This window comes from Triturus cristatus, chromosome 4_1 (genome assembly GCF_964204655.1).
Source record: "Triturus cristatus chromosome 4_1, aTriCri1.1, whole genome shotgun sequence".
NCBI lineage: Eukaryota > Metazoa > Chordata > Amphibia > Caudata > Salamandridae > Triturus > Triturus cristatus.
Window position 1 is genome coordinate 293,817,083 of NC_140585.1, and position 14,068 is coordinate 293,831,150.

General features: G+C 44.1%; 4 non-coding genes across 4 annotated transcripts; all 4 read left to right on the forward strand.

Annotated features, from left to right (window-relative positions):
- The first annotated feature begins 2,396 nt into the window (after positions 1-2,396).
- LOC146854361 (signal recognition particle RNA) lies at positions 2,397-2,696 on the forward strand. Its single transcript, XR_014959329.1, has one exon.
- Positions 2,697-6,104: 3,408 nt separating this feature from the next.
- Positions 6,105-6,404, forward strand: LOC146854362 (signal recognition particle RNA). The gene has a single exon (XR_014981564.1).
- Positions 6,405-9,812: 3,408 nt separating this feature from the next.
- On the forward strand, positions 9,813-10,112 carry LOC146854363 (signal recognition particle RNA). Its single transcript, XR_014959337.1, has one exon.
- A 3,408-nt stretch (positions 10,113-13,520) lies between these two features.
- LOC146854364 (signal recognition particle RNA) lies at positions 13,521-13,820 on the forward strand. Its single transcript, XR_014981657.1, has one exon.
- The last annotated feature ends 248 nt before the right edge of the window (positions 13,821-14,068 follow it).

Consider the following 14,068-nt stretch of genomic DNA (forward strand, 5'->3'; position numbering starts at 1 on the left):
TTTTTCTAAACCAGAGATTTCCCATTCAAATCAATTGAGCGCCCGAATGCTCAAAAGCACTCTGCACCCAGCCGTCCGAGTGGCCCTGGCAGTGCAACCTCTACATCTATCTACTTCCCCACTTGCCCTGGATAAGTGACCAGGAGCCCAGCTCCCACAGCCACGTGGCCTGCTAGTCAGCAGCCACCAACCAAGGCCCCCCTACCTCTCATAGGATAACATTGGGCCTAACTCTCTCTGCACCCGGCCGCCCTTGTGCCGCTGAGGGTGAACCAACTGTACCTACCTGACCCTGGGAGACGCCTGAGTCTATGCCCAGAACCTTAACTCTGCCAGTCGAGTACTTACCTTTAAACCGATAACTCAATCTTCTCCATAGGGTAACATTGACTGGTTTTTCCTGAAATTTCTTCCAAGTGTGGACTTTTCAAAACTTAAAATATTCACCAAAAATCAGCCGAGTAACGAAAACGAAAATACTCACCTGCTATTAGGTGAGCTCCCAGTGCTGGATCTTGGTGCCCAGCACTGACTCTGAAAAATACTTACAACTGTACTTACCAGTAACCCAATTTTCTCCCATAGGAAATCATTGACTGTTTTTCTGTGAAATTTCTTTTTAAGTGTCAATTTCTGCAAACTTTAAATATTCTTTAAAAATCGTATAATTTCTGAAAACGTAATTACTTACCTGTTTTGGATAAAAGTCCCAGTACTGAGTCTAGGCACCCAGTACTGGATTACAAAAGTAACGAGAACATACTATACCTGCAACTTGAATTTTCTGCCATAGGCAATCTTTGACTGTTTTCTATGAAATATTTTCTGTCAACTTTTAAAATAGCAAAATATTGTCTAAAAATCATCACAGTAATTAAGTCGACTTTTATCACTTGATTCCAAGTACTGACCCAGGACTGAATCTAGGATCCAGTCCTGGAAATCCAAAAGTAATCCTAAAAGTAATCTGTTGCAAATAACTTGAAACTTCCATTGAGCTCAATGCATTATTGTGTTTAAAATGTTGTTGCCTATTGCAACCACTTGTAACTTTCTACAAAAGTCAATTGCATATTGCAAAAGTATTTATATAAAGCATCTCATTCTGAGAAAGTATATTTTAATACCTATTGTTGGTTCTAAAATAAAACAAGCATATATTTTTTGTAGATAAACCATTGGCCTAGAGTTCAGTTATTGAGTGTGTGAGACCATTTGCTGACTGAGTGTGTGCAACAAATGCTTTACACTGTCCTCTGATACTGCCTTACTGCTCGACCAAGCTACCACTTTAGAGAGTAAGGTTATATCTAACTTTAGCCTCTGCCAAACCTCTGGGGACTGTGGACTCTGTACACCCTGTACCTATTTGGGAACAGTATATACAGAGCCACTTTCTCACACTGCAGTTCTCCAATATAGGTCTGTCAAGATCATTACTCAATCTACCTTGATTTGGCACAGTATAAAATAGGTCAAGAAGTCTCCTATGAAAAGATATGCAAATCTGTTCGAATCACTTTCCCTAGTCAGGGGACCCACTAGCTGGAAGGGACAGGGAGGACCAAAATAGCTCATCGGTGTAGAACACTGCATGAGCAGCTGATTTTGAGGTGGTAGAAGATAGAGTAATCCAACTGGACCTCAATAAACGGTTTCCTAATGTGCAATAGCCCCTGACCACCTCTGAGGCAAAAGTGTAATCTCATACCTTTGCAGAATCAGGCATGCTTTCACCTGTTCAAGCTGAACTGACATTGGTCTTCTTGGCCAGCAGGAGTTCCTCTCTTGCAGCTGTTGAGGCTAGAGAACAGAATGACGTGTATTCATTCTTTATGGTAACTCTTCTAGCCCTCCCACTCCATACTACTTTAAAACTTCCGATGTTGCAGACGAGTTCCATCATTGTGACCCATGCTATTTTTCTCAATATTGGCTGGCTCGGCATAACAAGGGATGCCTACAGGACAGCCTAAATTGTGCCTGCAAGCTTCTACAGGGAGTCACTGGCAGATAAAGAGAAACTCAGCCCTAACCTGGCTCTTCTCTCTCACTCTCACTCTCCTTTCCCTTCTGTCCCTCTACCTGTCTCTCACTCTCTAAATACTAGTATTTATGTTGTATTCACTTCCCCGTCACAATCTTTCCGACCCTACTTCCTCTCTCCCTTCAATCAGTTCAACCCTCTTTTTTACTTTAGGAAACTCCACATCTTTTTTAAAGGCCCTTCCCATATTCACACTGCTTCTTGATAAGACATTTTTTTCCTTTCTTTGAAGGATAGTGAAATTGATTTTCTTGAAACATGGTTGGTAAACCATCAATTCATTCCACCTTACTTTATCATTATCCTTACTTATGGAATGCATTTCATCATTAGGACAGCTGCAGTGTTTGCCGGGCAAGGTGGCGTGTGCCTGTTGTCCTAGTTACTTGGGAGGCAGAGGCTTGTGGATTGTTTGAGCTCAGGGGTTCTGGGCTGCACTCAGCTGTGTTGATCAGGTGTCCATGCTGCATTGGGCATCAATATGGTGTTCTAGAGGGAGCTCTAGAATTTCAGGTTGTGTAACGAGAGGTGCACCGACCCAGGCTGGAAACAGAGCCGGCCAAAGCTTCCATGCCCATTGGTAGCAGGACAGCACCTGTGAGCAGTACGTGTAAAACAGCCTGAGCAAAATAGTGAGACCTAGCCTCTCTTTTTTGACTCAAATGTGAAAGTTTTGATTTTTACAAGGTGTAATAAATTATTTTCCCAAAACCAAATCTTTGTTTTCCTTTTGATATTTTTCCAGGAAATATGATGAACATTTGAACTGGGCCACGCATTTCAGCATAGCAGACAATTCTCCAGAATTGAGACATATTGCAACAACAAGCTAGCAGGCGGAGAGGACTGAAAACTCAGTGCAACCTAGAATAAATGGCTGTGTGATTTTCAGCAAGGATGACTCAAATGCATTCTTCCTTTTAGAGCACCTGTAGGATTAAACTGATCTGTCAAGTACAAAAGCATCCTTCATAGAGCAACTTAGAAATGCGCTTGCTGGCCCTTCTGCTGCATTTCTACGTCCAGCTCTAATTCATTTTTTGATTAGCCCTCATTCTTTTCATATGTGAATGAGAAGGAGAAATTACAGGGCCCTTCACTCTTTGAGCGAAACATGAAAAGACTGAGGGCTGTGCAACTCCCAAACGTTGGAGCCTCTGGCCTGTCGACCCTCGAACCTGCTCCTGCTCCAACCCGGCATCTCTTGTTGCCAGCAACCTCACAAACCCTGGAGGACCTGGCTACCTTTTGACTCTAAACCCCTGGGACTCCCATGAGTAGAGGCTCTACTCAAATCTACTTCTAATCCCTGGCAGCAGCCCGGAACCGCGAACCCTTCACACTCTGCACCCACCAAGCCTGGCCTGTGCCAGAGTGAACAAAGACCACAAGGACGACCCCACGGCGACTGTGACCCCGAGTCCGGCACCCAAGGACCTCCCTCGACACTCCTGAAGAAGCCTGCAGCCTCAGAACCAGGTGCCCCCCCAACCGCGATCAACAGAGGGTAAGATTTCCCGACACCAAAAGGTACCCCTGCACCCGGCGCTCCGCGGCCCCCTGTGCCCAATCCCGGGGTACCTACCTATCCTCCAACTACCCAACTTACCTCTCGAAGTGGTGGTGGCACCTGAAGAATCTTCGTCCCCGAGCTTGCAGTCTTTTTCTAAACCAGAGATTTCCCATTCAAATCAATTGAGCGCCCGAATGCTCAAAAGCACTCTGCACCCAGCCGTCCGAGTGGCCCTGGCAGTGCAACCTCTACATCTATCTACTTCCCCACTTGCCCTGGATAAGTGACCAGGAGCCCAGCTCCCACAGCCACGTGGCCTGCTAGTCAGCAGCCACCAACCAAGGCCCCCCTACCTCTCATAGGATAACATTGGGCCTAACTCTCTCTGCACCCGGCCGCCCTTGTGCCGCTGAGGGTGAACCAACTGTACCTACCTGACCCTGGGAGACGCCTGAGTCTATGCCCAGAACCTTAACTCTGCCAGTCGAGTACTTACCTTTAAACCGATAACTCAATCTTCTCCATAGGGTAACATTGACTGGTTTTTCCTGAAATTTCTTCCAAGTGTGGACTTTTCAAAACTTAAAATATTCACCAAAAATCAGCCGAGTAACGAAAACGAAAATACTCACCTGCTATTAGGTGAGCTCCCAGTGCTGGATCTTGGTGCCCAGCACTGACTCTGAAAAATACTTACAACTGTACTTACCAGTAACCCAATTTTCTCCCGTAGGAAATCATTGACTGTTTTTCTGTGAAATTTCTTCTAAGTGTCAATTTTCTGCAAACTTTAAATATTCTTTAAAAATCGTATAATTTCTGAAAACGTAATTACTTACCTGTTTTGGGTAAAGGTCCCAGTACTGAGTCTAGGCACCCAGTACTGGATTACAAAAGTAACGAGAACATACTATACCTGCAACTTGAATTTTCTGCCATAGGGAATCTTAGACTGTTTTCTATGAAATATTTTCTGTCAACTTTTAAAATAGCAAAATATTGTCTAAAAATCATCACAGTAATTAAGTCGACTTTTATCACTTGATTCCAAGTACTGACCCAGGACTGAATCTAGGATCCAGTCCTGGAAATCCAAAAGTAATCCTAAAAGTAATCTGTTGCAAATAACTTGAAACTTCCATTGAGCTCAATGCATTATTGTGTTTAAAATGTTGTTGCCTATTGCAACCACTTGTAACTTTCTACAAAAGTCAATTGCATATTGCAAAAGTATTTATATAAAGCATCTCATTCTGAGAAAGTATATTTTAATACCTATTGTTGGTTCTAAAATAAAACAAGCATATCTTTTTTGTAGATAAACCATTGGCCTAGAGTTCAGTTATTGAGTGTGTGAGACCATTTGCTGACTGAGTGTGTGCAACAAATGCTTTACACTGTCCTCTGATACTGCCTTACTGCTCGACCAAGCTACCACTTTAGAGAGTAAGGTTATATCTAACTCTAGCCTCTGCCAAACCTCTGGGGACTGTGGACTCTGTACACCCTGTACCTATTTGGGAACAGTATATACAGAGCCACTTTCTCACACTGCAGTTCTCCAATATAGGTCTGTCAAGATCATTACTCAATCTACCTTGATTTAGCACAGTATAAAATAGGTCAAGAAGTCTCCTATGAAAAGATATGCAAATCTGTTCGAATCACTTTCCCTAGTCAGGGGACCCACTAGCTGGAAGGGGCAGGGAGGACCAAAATAGCTCATCGGTATAGAACACTGCATGAGCAGCTGATTTTGAGGTGGTAGAAGATAGAGTAATCCAACTGGACCTCAATAAACGGTTTCCTAATGTGCAATAGCCCCTGACCACCTCTGACGCAAAAGTGTAATCTCATACCTTTGCAGAATCAGGCATGCTTTCACCTGTTCAAGCTGAACTGACATTGGTCTTCTTGGCCAGCAGGAGTTCCTCTCTTGCAGCTGTTGAGGCTAGAGAACAGAATGACGTGTATTCATTCTTTATGGTAACTCTTCTAGCCCTCCCACTCCATACTACTTTAAAACTTCCAATGTTGCAGACGAGTTCCATCATTGTGACCCATGCTATTTTTCTCAATATTGGCTGGCTCGGCATAACAAGGGATGCCTACAGGACAGCCTAAATTGTGCCGGCAAGCTTCTACAGGGAGTCACTGGCAGATAAAGAGAAACTCAGCCCTAACCTGGCTCTTCTCTCTCACTCTCACTCTCCTTTCCCTTCTGTCCCTCTACCTGTCTCTCACTCTCTAAATACTAGTATTTATGTTGTATTCACTTCCCCGTCACAATCTTTCCGACCCTACTTCCTCTCTCCCTTCAATCAGTTCAACCCTCTTTTTTACTTTAGGAAACTCCACATCTTTTTTAAAGGCCCTTCCCATATTCACACTGCTTCTTGATAAGACATTTTTTTCCTTTCTTTGAAGGATAGTGAAATTGATTTTCTTGAAACATGGTTGGTAAACCATCAATTCATTCCACCTTACTTTATCATTATCCTTACTTATGGAATGCATTTCATCATTAGGACAGCTGCAGTGTTTGCCGGGCAAGGTGGTGTGTGCCTGTTGTCCTAGTTACTTGGGAGGCAGAGGCTTGTGGATTGCTTGAGCTCAGGGGTTCTGGGCTGCACTCAGCTGTGTTGATCAGGTGTCCATGCTGCATTGGGCATCAATATGGTGTTCTAGAGGGAGCTCTAGAATTTCAGGTTGTGTAACGAGAGGTGCACCGACCCAGGCTGGAAACAGAGCAGGCCAAAGCTTCCATGCCTATTGGTAGCAGGACAGCATCTGTGAGCAGTACGTGTAAAACAGCCTGAGCACAATAGTGAGACCTAGCCTCTCTTTTTTGACTCAAATGTGAAAGTTTTGATTTTTACAAGGAGTAATAAATTATTTTCCCAAAACCAAATCTTTGTTTTCCTTTTGATATTTTTCCAGGAAATATGATGAACATTTGAACTGGGCCACGCATTTCAGCATAGCAGACAATTCTCCAGAATTAAGACATATTGCAACAACAAGCTAGCAGGCGGAGAGGACTGAAAACTCAGTGCAACCTAGAATAAATGGCTGTGTGATTTTCAGCAAGGATGACTCAAATGCATTCTTCCTTTTAGAGCACCTGTAGGATTAAACTGATCTGTCAAGTACAAAAGCATCCTTCATAGAGCAACTTAGAAATGCGCTTGCTGGCCCTTCTGCTGCATTTCTACGTCCAGCTCTAATTCATTTTTTGATTAGCCCTCATTCTTTTCATATGTGAATGAGAAGGAGAAATTACAGGGCCCTTCACTCTTTGAGCGAAACATGAAAAGACTGAGGGCTGTGCAACTCCCAAACGTTGGAGCCTCTGGCCTGTCGACCCTCGAACCTGCTCCTGCTCCAACCCGGCATCTCTTGTGGCCAGCAACCTCACAAACCCTGGAGGACCTGGCTACCTTTTGACTCTAAACCCCTGGGACTCCCATAAGTAGAGGCTCTACTCAAATCTACTTCTAATCCCTGGCAGCAGCCCGGAACCGCGAACCCTTCACACTCTGCACCCACCAAGCCTGGCCTGTGCCAGAGTGAACAAAGACCACAAGGACGACCCCACGGCGACTGTGACCCCGAGTCCGGCACCCAAGGACCTCCCTCGACACTCCTGAAGAAGCCTGCAGCCTCAGAACCAGGTGCCCCCCCAACCGCGATCAACAGAGGGTAAGATTTCCCGACACCAAAAGGTACCCCTGCACCCGGCGCTCCGCGGCCCCCTGTGCCCAATCCCGGGGTACCTACCTATCCTCCAACTACCCAACTTACCTCTCGAAGTGGTGGTGGCACCTGAAGAATCTTCGTCCCCGAGCTTGCAGTCTTTTTCTAAACCAGAGATTTCCCATTCAAATCAATTGAGCGCCCGAATGCTCAAAAGCACCCTGCACCCAGCCGTCCGAGTGGCCCTGGCAGTGCAACCTCTACATCTATCTACTTCCCCACTTGCCCTGGATAAGTGACCAGGAGCCCAGCTCCCACAGCCACGTGGCCTGCTAGTCAGCAGCCACCAACCAAGGCCCCCCTACCTCTCATAGGATAACATTGGGCCTAACTCTCTTTGCACCCGGCCGCCCTTGTGCCGCTGAGGGTGAACCAACTGTACCTACCTGACCCTGGGAGATGCCTGTGTCTATGCCCAGAACCTTAACTCTGCCAGTCGAGTACTTACCTTTAAACCGATAACTCAATCTTCTCCATAGGGTAACATTGACTGGTTTTTCCTGAAATTTCTTCCAAGTGTGGACTTTTCAAAACTTAAAATATTCACCAAAAATCAGCCGAGTAACGAAAACGAAAATACTCACCTGCTATTAGGTGAGCTCCCAGTGCTGGATCTTGGTGCCCAGCACTGACTCTGAAAAATACTTACAACTGTACTTACCAGTAACCCAATTTTCTCCCATAGGAAATCATTGACTGTTTTTCTGTGAAATTTCTTTTTAAGTGTCAATTTCTGCAAACTTTAAATATTCTTTAAAAATCGTATAATTTCTGAAAACGTAATTACTTACCTGTTTTGGATAAAGGTCCCAGTACTGAGTCTAGGCACCCAGTACTGGATTACAAAAGTAACGAGAACATACTATACCTGCAACTTGAATTTTCTGCCATAGGGAATCTTTGACTGTTTTCTATGAAATATTTTCTGTCAACTTTTAAAATAGCAAAATATTGTCTAAAAATCATCACAGTAATTAAGTCGACTTTTATCACTTGATTCCAAGTACTGACCCAGGACTGAATCTAGGATCCAGTCCTGGAAATCCAAAAGTAATCCTAAAAGTAATCTGTTGCAAATAACTTGAAACTTCCATTGAGCTCAATGCATTATTGTGTTTAAAATGTTGTTGACTATTGCAACCACTTGTAACTTTCTACAAAAGTCAATTGCATATTGCAAAAGTATTTATATAAAGCATCTCATTCTGAGAAAGTATATTTTAATACCTATTGTTGGTTCTAAAATAAAACAAGCATATATTTTTTGTAGATAAACCATTGGCCTAGAGTTCAGTTATTGAGTGTGTGAGACCATTTGCTGACTGAGTGTGTGCAACAAATGCTTTACACTGTCCTCTGATACTGCCTTACTGCTCGACCAAGCTACCACTTTAGAGAGTAAGGTTATATCTAACTTTAGCCTCTGCCAAACCTCTGGGGACTGTGGACTCTGTACACCCTGTACCTATTTGGGAACAGTATATACAGAGCCACTTTCTCACACTGCAGTTCTCCAATATAGGTCTGTCAAGATCATTACTCAATCTACCTTGATTTGGCACAGTATAAAATAGGTCAAGAAGTCTCCTATGAAAAGATATGCAAATCTGTTCGAATCACTTTCCCTAGTCAGGGGACCCACTAGCTGGAAGGGACAGGGAGGACCAAAATAGCTCATCGGTGTAGAACACTGCATGAGCAGCTGATTTTGAGGTGGTAGAAGATAGAGTAATCCAACTGGACCTCAATAAACGGTTTCCTAATGTGCAATAGCCCCTGACCACCTCTGAGGCAAAAGTGTAATCTCATACCTTTGCAGAATCAGGCATGCTTTCACCTGTTCAAGCTGAACTGACATTGGTCTTCTTGGCCAGCAGGAGTTCCTCTCTTGCAGCTGTTGAGGCTAGAGAACAGAATGACGTGTATTCATTCTTTATGGTAACTCTTCTAGCCCTCCCACTCCATACTACTTTAAAACTTCTGATGTTGCAGACGAGTTCCATCATTGTGACCCATGCTATTTTTCTCAATATTGGCTGGCTCGGCATAACAAGGGATGCCTACAGGACAGCCTAAATTGTGCCGGCAAGCTTCTACAGGGAGTCACTGGCAGATAAAGAGAAACTCAGCCCTAACCTGGCTCTTCTCTCTCACTCTCACTCTCCTTTCCCTTCTGTCCCTCTACCTGTCTCTCACTCTCTAAATACTAGTATTTATGTTGTATTCACTTCCCCGTCACAATCTTTCCGACCCTACTTCCTCTCTCCCTTCAATCAGTTCAACCCTCTTTTTTACTTTAGGAAACTCCACATCTTTTTTAAAGGCCCTTCCCATATTCACACTGCTTCTTGATAAGACATTTTTTTCCTTTCTTTGAAGGATAGTGAAATTGATTTTCTTGAAACATGGTTGGTAAACCATCAATTCATTCCACCTTACTTTATCATTATCCTTACTTATGGAATGCATTTCATCATTAGGACAGCTGCAGTGTTTGCCGGGCAAGGTGGCGTGTGCCTGTTGTCCTAGTTACTTGGGAGGCAGAGGCTTGTGGATTGCTTGAGCTCAGGGGTTCTGGGCTGCACTCAGCTGTGTTGATCAGGTGTCCATGCTGCATTGGGCATCAATATGGTGTTCTAGAGGGAGCTCTAGAATTTCAGGTTGTGTAACGAGAGGTGCAGCGACCCAGGCTGGAAACAGAGCCGGCCAAAGCTTCCATGCCCATTGGTAGCAGGACAGCACCTGTGAGCAGTACGTGTAAAACAGCCTGAGCAAAATAGTGAGACCTAGCCTCTCTTTTTTGACTCAAATGTGAAAGTTTTGATTTTTACAAGGTGTAATAAATTATTTTCCCAAAACCAAATCTTTGTTTTCCTTTTGATATTTTTCCAGGAAATATGATGAACATTTGAACTGGGCCACGCATTTCAGCATAGCAGACAATTCTCCAGAATTGAGACATATTGCAACAACAAGCTAGCAGGCGGAGAGGACTGAAAACTCAGTGCAACCTAGAATAAATGGCTGTGTGATTTTCAGCAAGGATGACTCAAATGCATTCTTCCTTTTAGAGCACCTGTTGGATTAAACTGATCTGTCAAGTACAAAAGCATCCTTCATAGAGCAACTTAGAAATGCGCTTGCTGGCCCTTCTGCTGCATTTCTACGTCCAGCTCTAATTCATTTTTTGATTAGCCCTCATTCTTTTCATATGTGAATGAGAAGGAGAAATTACAGGGCCCTTCACTCTTTGAGCGAAACATGAAAAGACTGAGGGCTGTGCAACTCCCAAACGTTGGAGCCTCTGGCCTGTCGACCCTCGAACCTGCTCCTGCTCCAACCCAGCATCTCTTGTGGCCAGCAACCTCACAAACCCTGGAGGACCTGGCTACCTTTTGACTCTAAACCCCTGGGACTCCCATAAGTAGAGGCTCTACTCAAATCTACTTCTAATCCCTGGCAGCAGCCCGGAACCGCGAACCCTTCACACTCTGCACCCACCAAGCCTGGCCTGTGCCAGAGTGAACAAAGACCACAAGGACGACCCCACGGCAACTGTGACCCCGAGTCCGGCACCCAAGGACCTCCCTCGACACTCCTGAAGAAGCCTGCAGCCTCAGAACCAGGTGCCCCCCCAACCGCGATCAACAGAGGGTAAGATTTCCCGACACCAAAAGGTACCCCTGCACCCGGCGCTCCGCGGCCCCCTGTGCCCAATCCCGGGGTACCTACCTATCCTCCAACTACCCAACTTACCTCTCGAAGTGGTGGTGGCACCTGAAGAATCTTCGTCCCCGAGCTTGCAGTCTTTTTCTAAACCAGAGATTTCCCATTCAAATCAATTGAGCGCCCGAATGCTCAAAAGCACCCTGCACCCAGCCGTCCGAGTGGCCCTGGCAGTGCAACCTCTACATCTATCTACTTCCCCACTTGCCCTGGATAAGTGACCAGGAGCCCAGCTCCCACAGCCACGTGGCCTGCTAGTCAGCAGCCACCAACCAAGGCCCCCCTACCTCTCATAGGATAACATTGGGCCTAACTCTCTTTGCACCCGGCCGCCCTTGTGCCGCTGAGGGTGAACCAACTGTACCTACCTGACCCTGGGAGATGCCTGAGTCTATGCCCAGAACCTTAACTCTGCCAGTCGAGTACTTACCTTTAAACCGATAACTCAATCTTCTCCATAGGGTAACATTGACTGGTTTTTCCTGAAATTTCTTCCAAGTGTGGACTTTTCAAAACTTAAAATATTCACCAAAAATCAGCCGAGTAACGAAAACGAAAATACTCACCTGCTATTAGGTGAGCTCCCAGTGCTGGATCTTGGTGCCCAGCACTGACTCTGAAAAATACTTACAACTGTACTTACCAGTAACCCAATTTTCTCCCATAGGAAATCATTGACTGTTTTTCTGTGAAATTTCTTTTTAAGTGTCAATTTCTGCAAACTTTAAATATTCTTTAAAAATCGTATAATTTCTGAAAACGTAATTACTTACCTGTTTTGGATAAAGGTCCCAGTACTGAGTCTAGGCACCCAGTACTGGATTACAAAAGTAACGAGAACATACTATACCTGCAACTTGAATTTTCTGCCATAGGGAATCTTTGACTGTTTTCTATGAAATATTTTCTGTCAACTTTTAAAATAGCAAAATATTGTCTAAAAATCATCACAGTAATTAAGTCGACTTTTATCACTTGATTCCAAGTACTGACCCAGGACTGAATCTAGGATCCAGTCCTGGAAATCCAAAAGTAATCCTAAAAGTAATCTGTTGCAAATAACTTGAAACTTCCATTGAGCTCAATGCATTATTGTGTTTAAAATGTTGTTGACTATTGCAACCACTTGTAACTTTCTACAAAAGTCAATTGCATATTGCAAAAGTATTTATATAAAGCATCTCATTCTGAGAAAGTATATTTTAATACCTATTGTTGGTTCTAAAATAAAACAAGCATATATTTTTTGTAGATAAACCATTGGCCTAGAGTTCAGTTATTGAGTGTGTGAGACCATTTGCTGACTGAGTGTGTGCAACAAATGCTTTACACTGTCCTCTGATACTGCCTTACTGCTCGACCAAGCTACCACTTTAGAGAGTAAGGTTATATCTAACTTTAGCCTCTGCCAAACCTCTGGGGACTGTGGACTCTGTACACCCTGTACCTATTTGGGAACAGTATATACAGAGCCACTTTCTCACACTGCAGTTCTCCAATATAGGTCTGTCAAGATCATTACTCAATCTACCTTGATTTGGCACAGTATAAAATAGGTCAAGAAGTCTCCTATGAAAAGATATGCAAATCTGTTCGAATCACTTTCCCTAGTCAGGGGACCCACTAGCTGGAAGGGACAGGGAGGACCAAAATAGCTCATCGGTGTAGAACACTGCATGAGCAGCTGATTTTGAGGTGGTAGAAGATAGAGTAATCCAACTGGACCTCAATAAACGGTTTCCTAATGTGCAATAGCCCCTGACCACCTCTGAGGCAAAAGTGTAATCTCATACCTTTGCAGAATCAGGCATGCTTTCACCTGTTCAAGCTGAACTGACATTGGTCTTCTTGGCCAGCAGGAGTTCCTCTCTTGCAGCTGTTGAGGCTAGAGAACAGAATGACGTGTATTCATTCTTTATGGTAACTCTTCTAGCCCTCCCACTCCATACTACTTTAAAACTTCCGATGTTGCAGACGAGTTCCATCATTGTGACCCATGCTATTTTTCTCAATATTGGCTGGCTCGGCATAACAAGGGATGCCTACAGGACAGCCTAAATTGTGCCGGCAAGCTTCTACAGGGAGTCACTGGCAGATAAAGAGAAACTCAGCCCTAACCTGGCTCTTCTCTCTCACTCTCACTCTCCTTTCCCTTCTGTCCCTCTACCTGTCTCTCACTCTCTAAATACTAGTATTTATGTTGTATTCACTTCCCCGTCACAATCTTTCCGACCCTACTTCCTCTCTCCCTTCAATCAGTTCAACCCTCTTTTTTACTTTAGGAAACTCCACATCTTTTTTAAAGGCCCTTCCCATATTCACACTGCTTCTTGATAAGACATTTTTTTCCTTTCTTTGAAGGATAGTGAAATTGATTTTCTTGAAACATGGTTGGTAAACCATCAATTCATTCCACCTTACTTTATCATTATCCTTACTTATGGAATGCATTTCATCATTAGGACAGCTGCAGTGTTTGCCGGGCAAGGTGGCGTGTGCCTGTTGTCCTAGTTACTTGGGAGGCAGAGGCTTGTGGATTGCTTGAGCTCAGGGGTTCTGGGCTGCACTCAGCTGTGTTGATCAGGTGTCCATGCTGCATTGGGCATCAATATGGTGTTCTAGAGGGAGCTCTAGAATTTCAGGTTGTGTAACGAGAGGTGCACCGACCCAGGCTGGAAACAGAGCCGGCCAAAGCTTCCATGCCCATTGGTAGCAGGACAGCACCTGTGAGCAGTACGTGTAAAACAGGCTGAGCAAAATAGTGAGACCTAGCCTCTCTTTTTTGACTCAAATGTGAAAGTTTTGATTTTTACAAGGTGTAATAAATTATTTTCCCAAAACCAAATCTTTGTTTTCCTTTTGATATTTTTCCAGGAAATATGATGAACATTTGAACTGGGCCACGCATTTCAGCATAGCAGACAATTCTCCAGAATTGAGACATATTGCAACAACAAGCTAGCAGGCGGAGAGGACTGAAAACTCAGTGCAACCTAGAATAAATGGCTGTGTGATTTTCAGCAAGG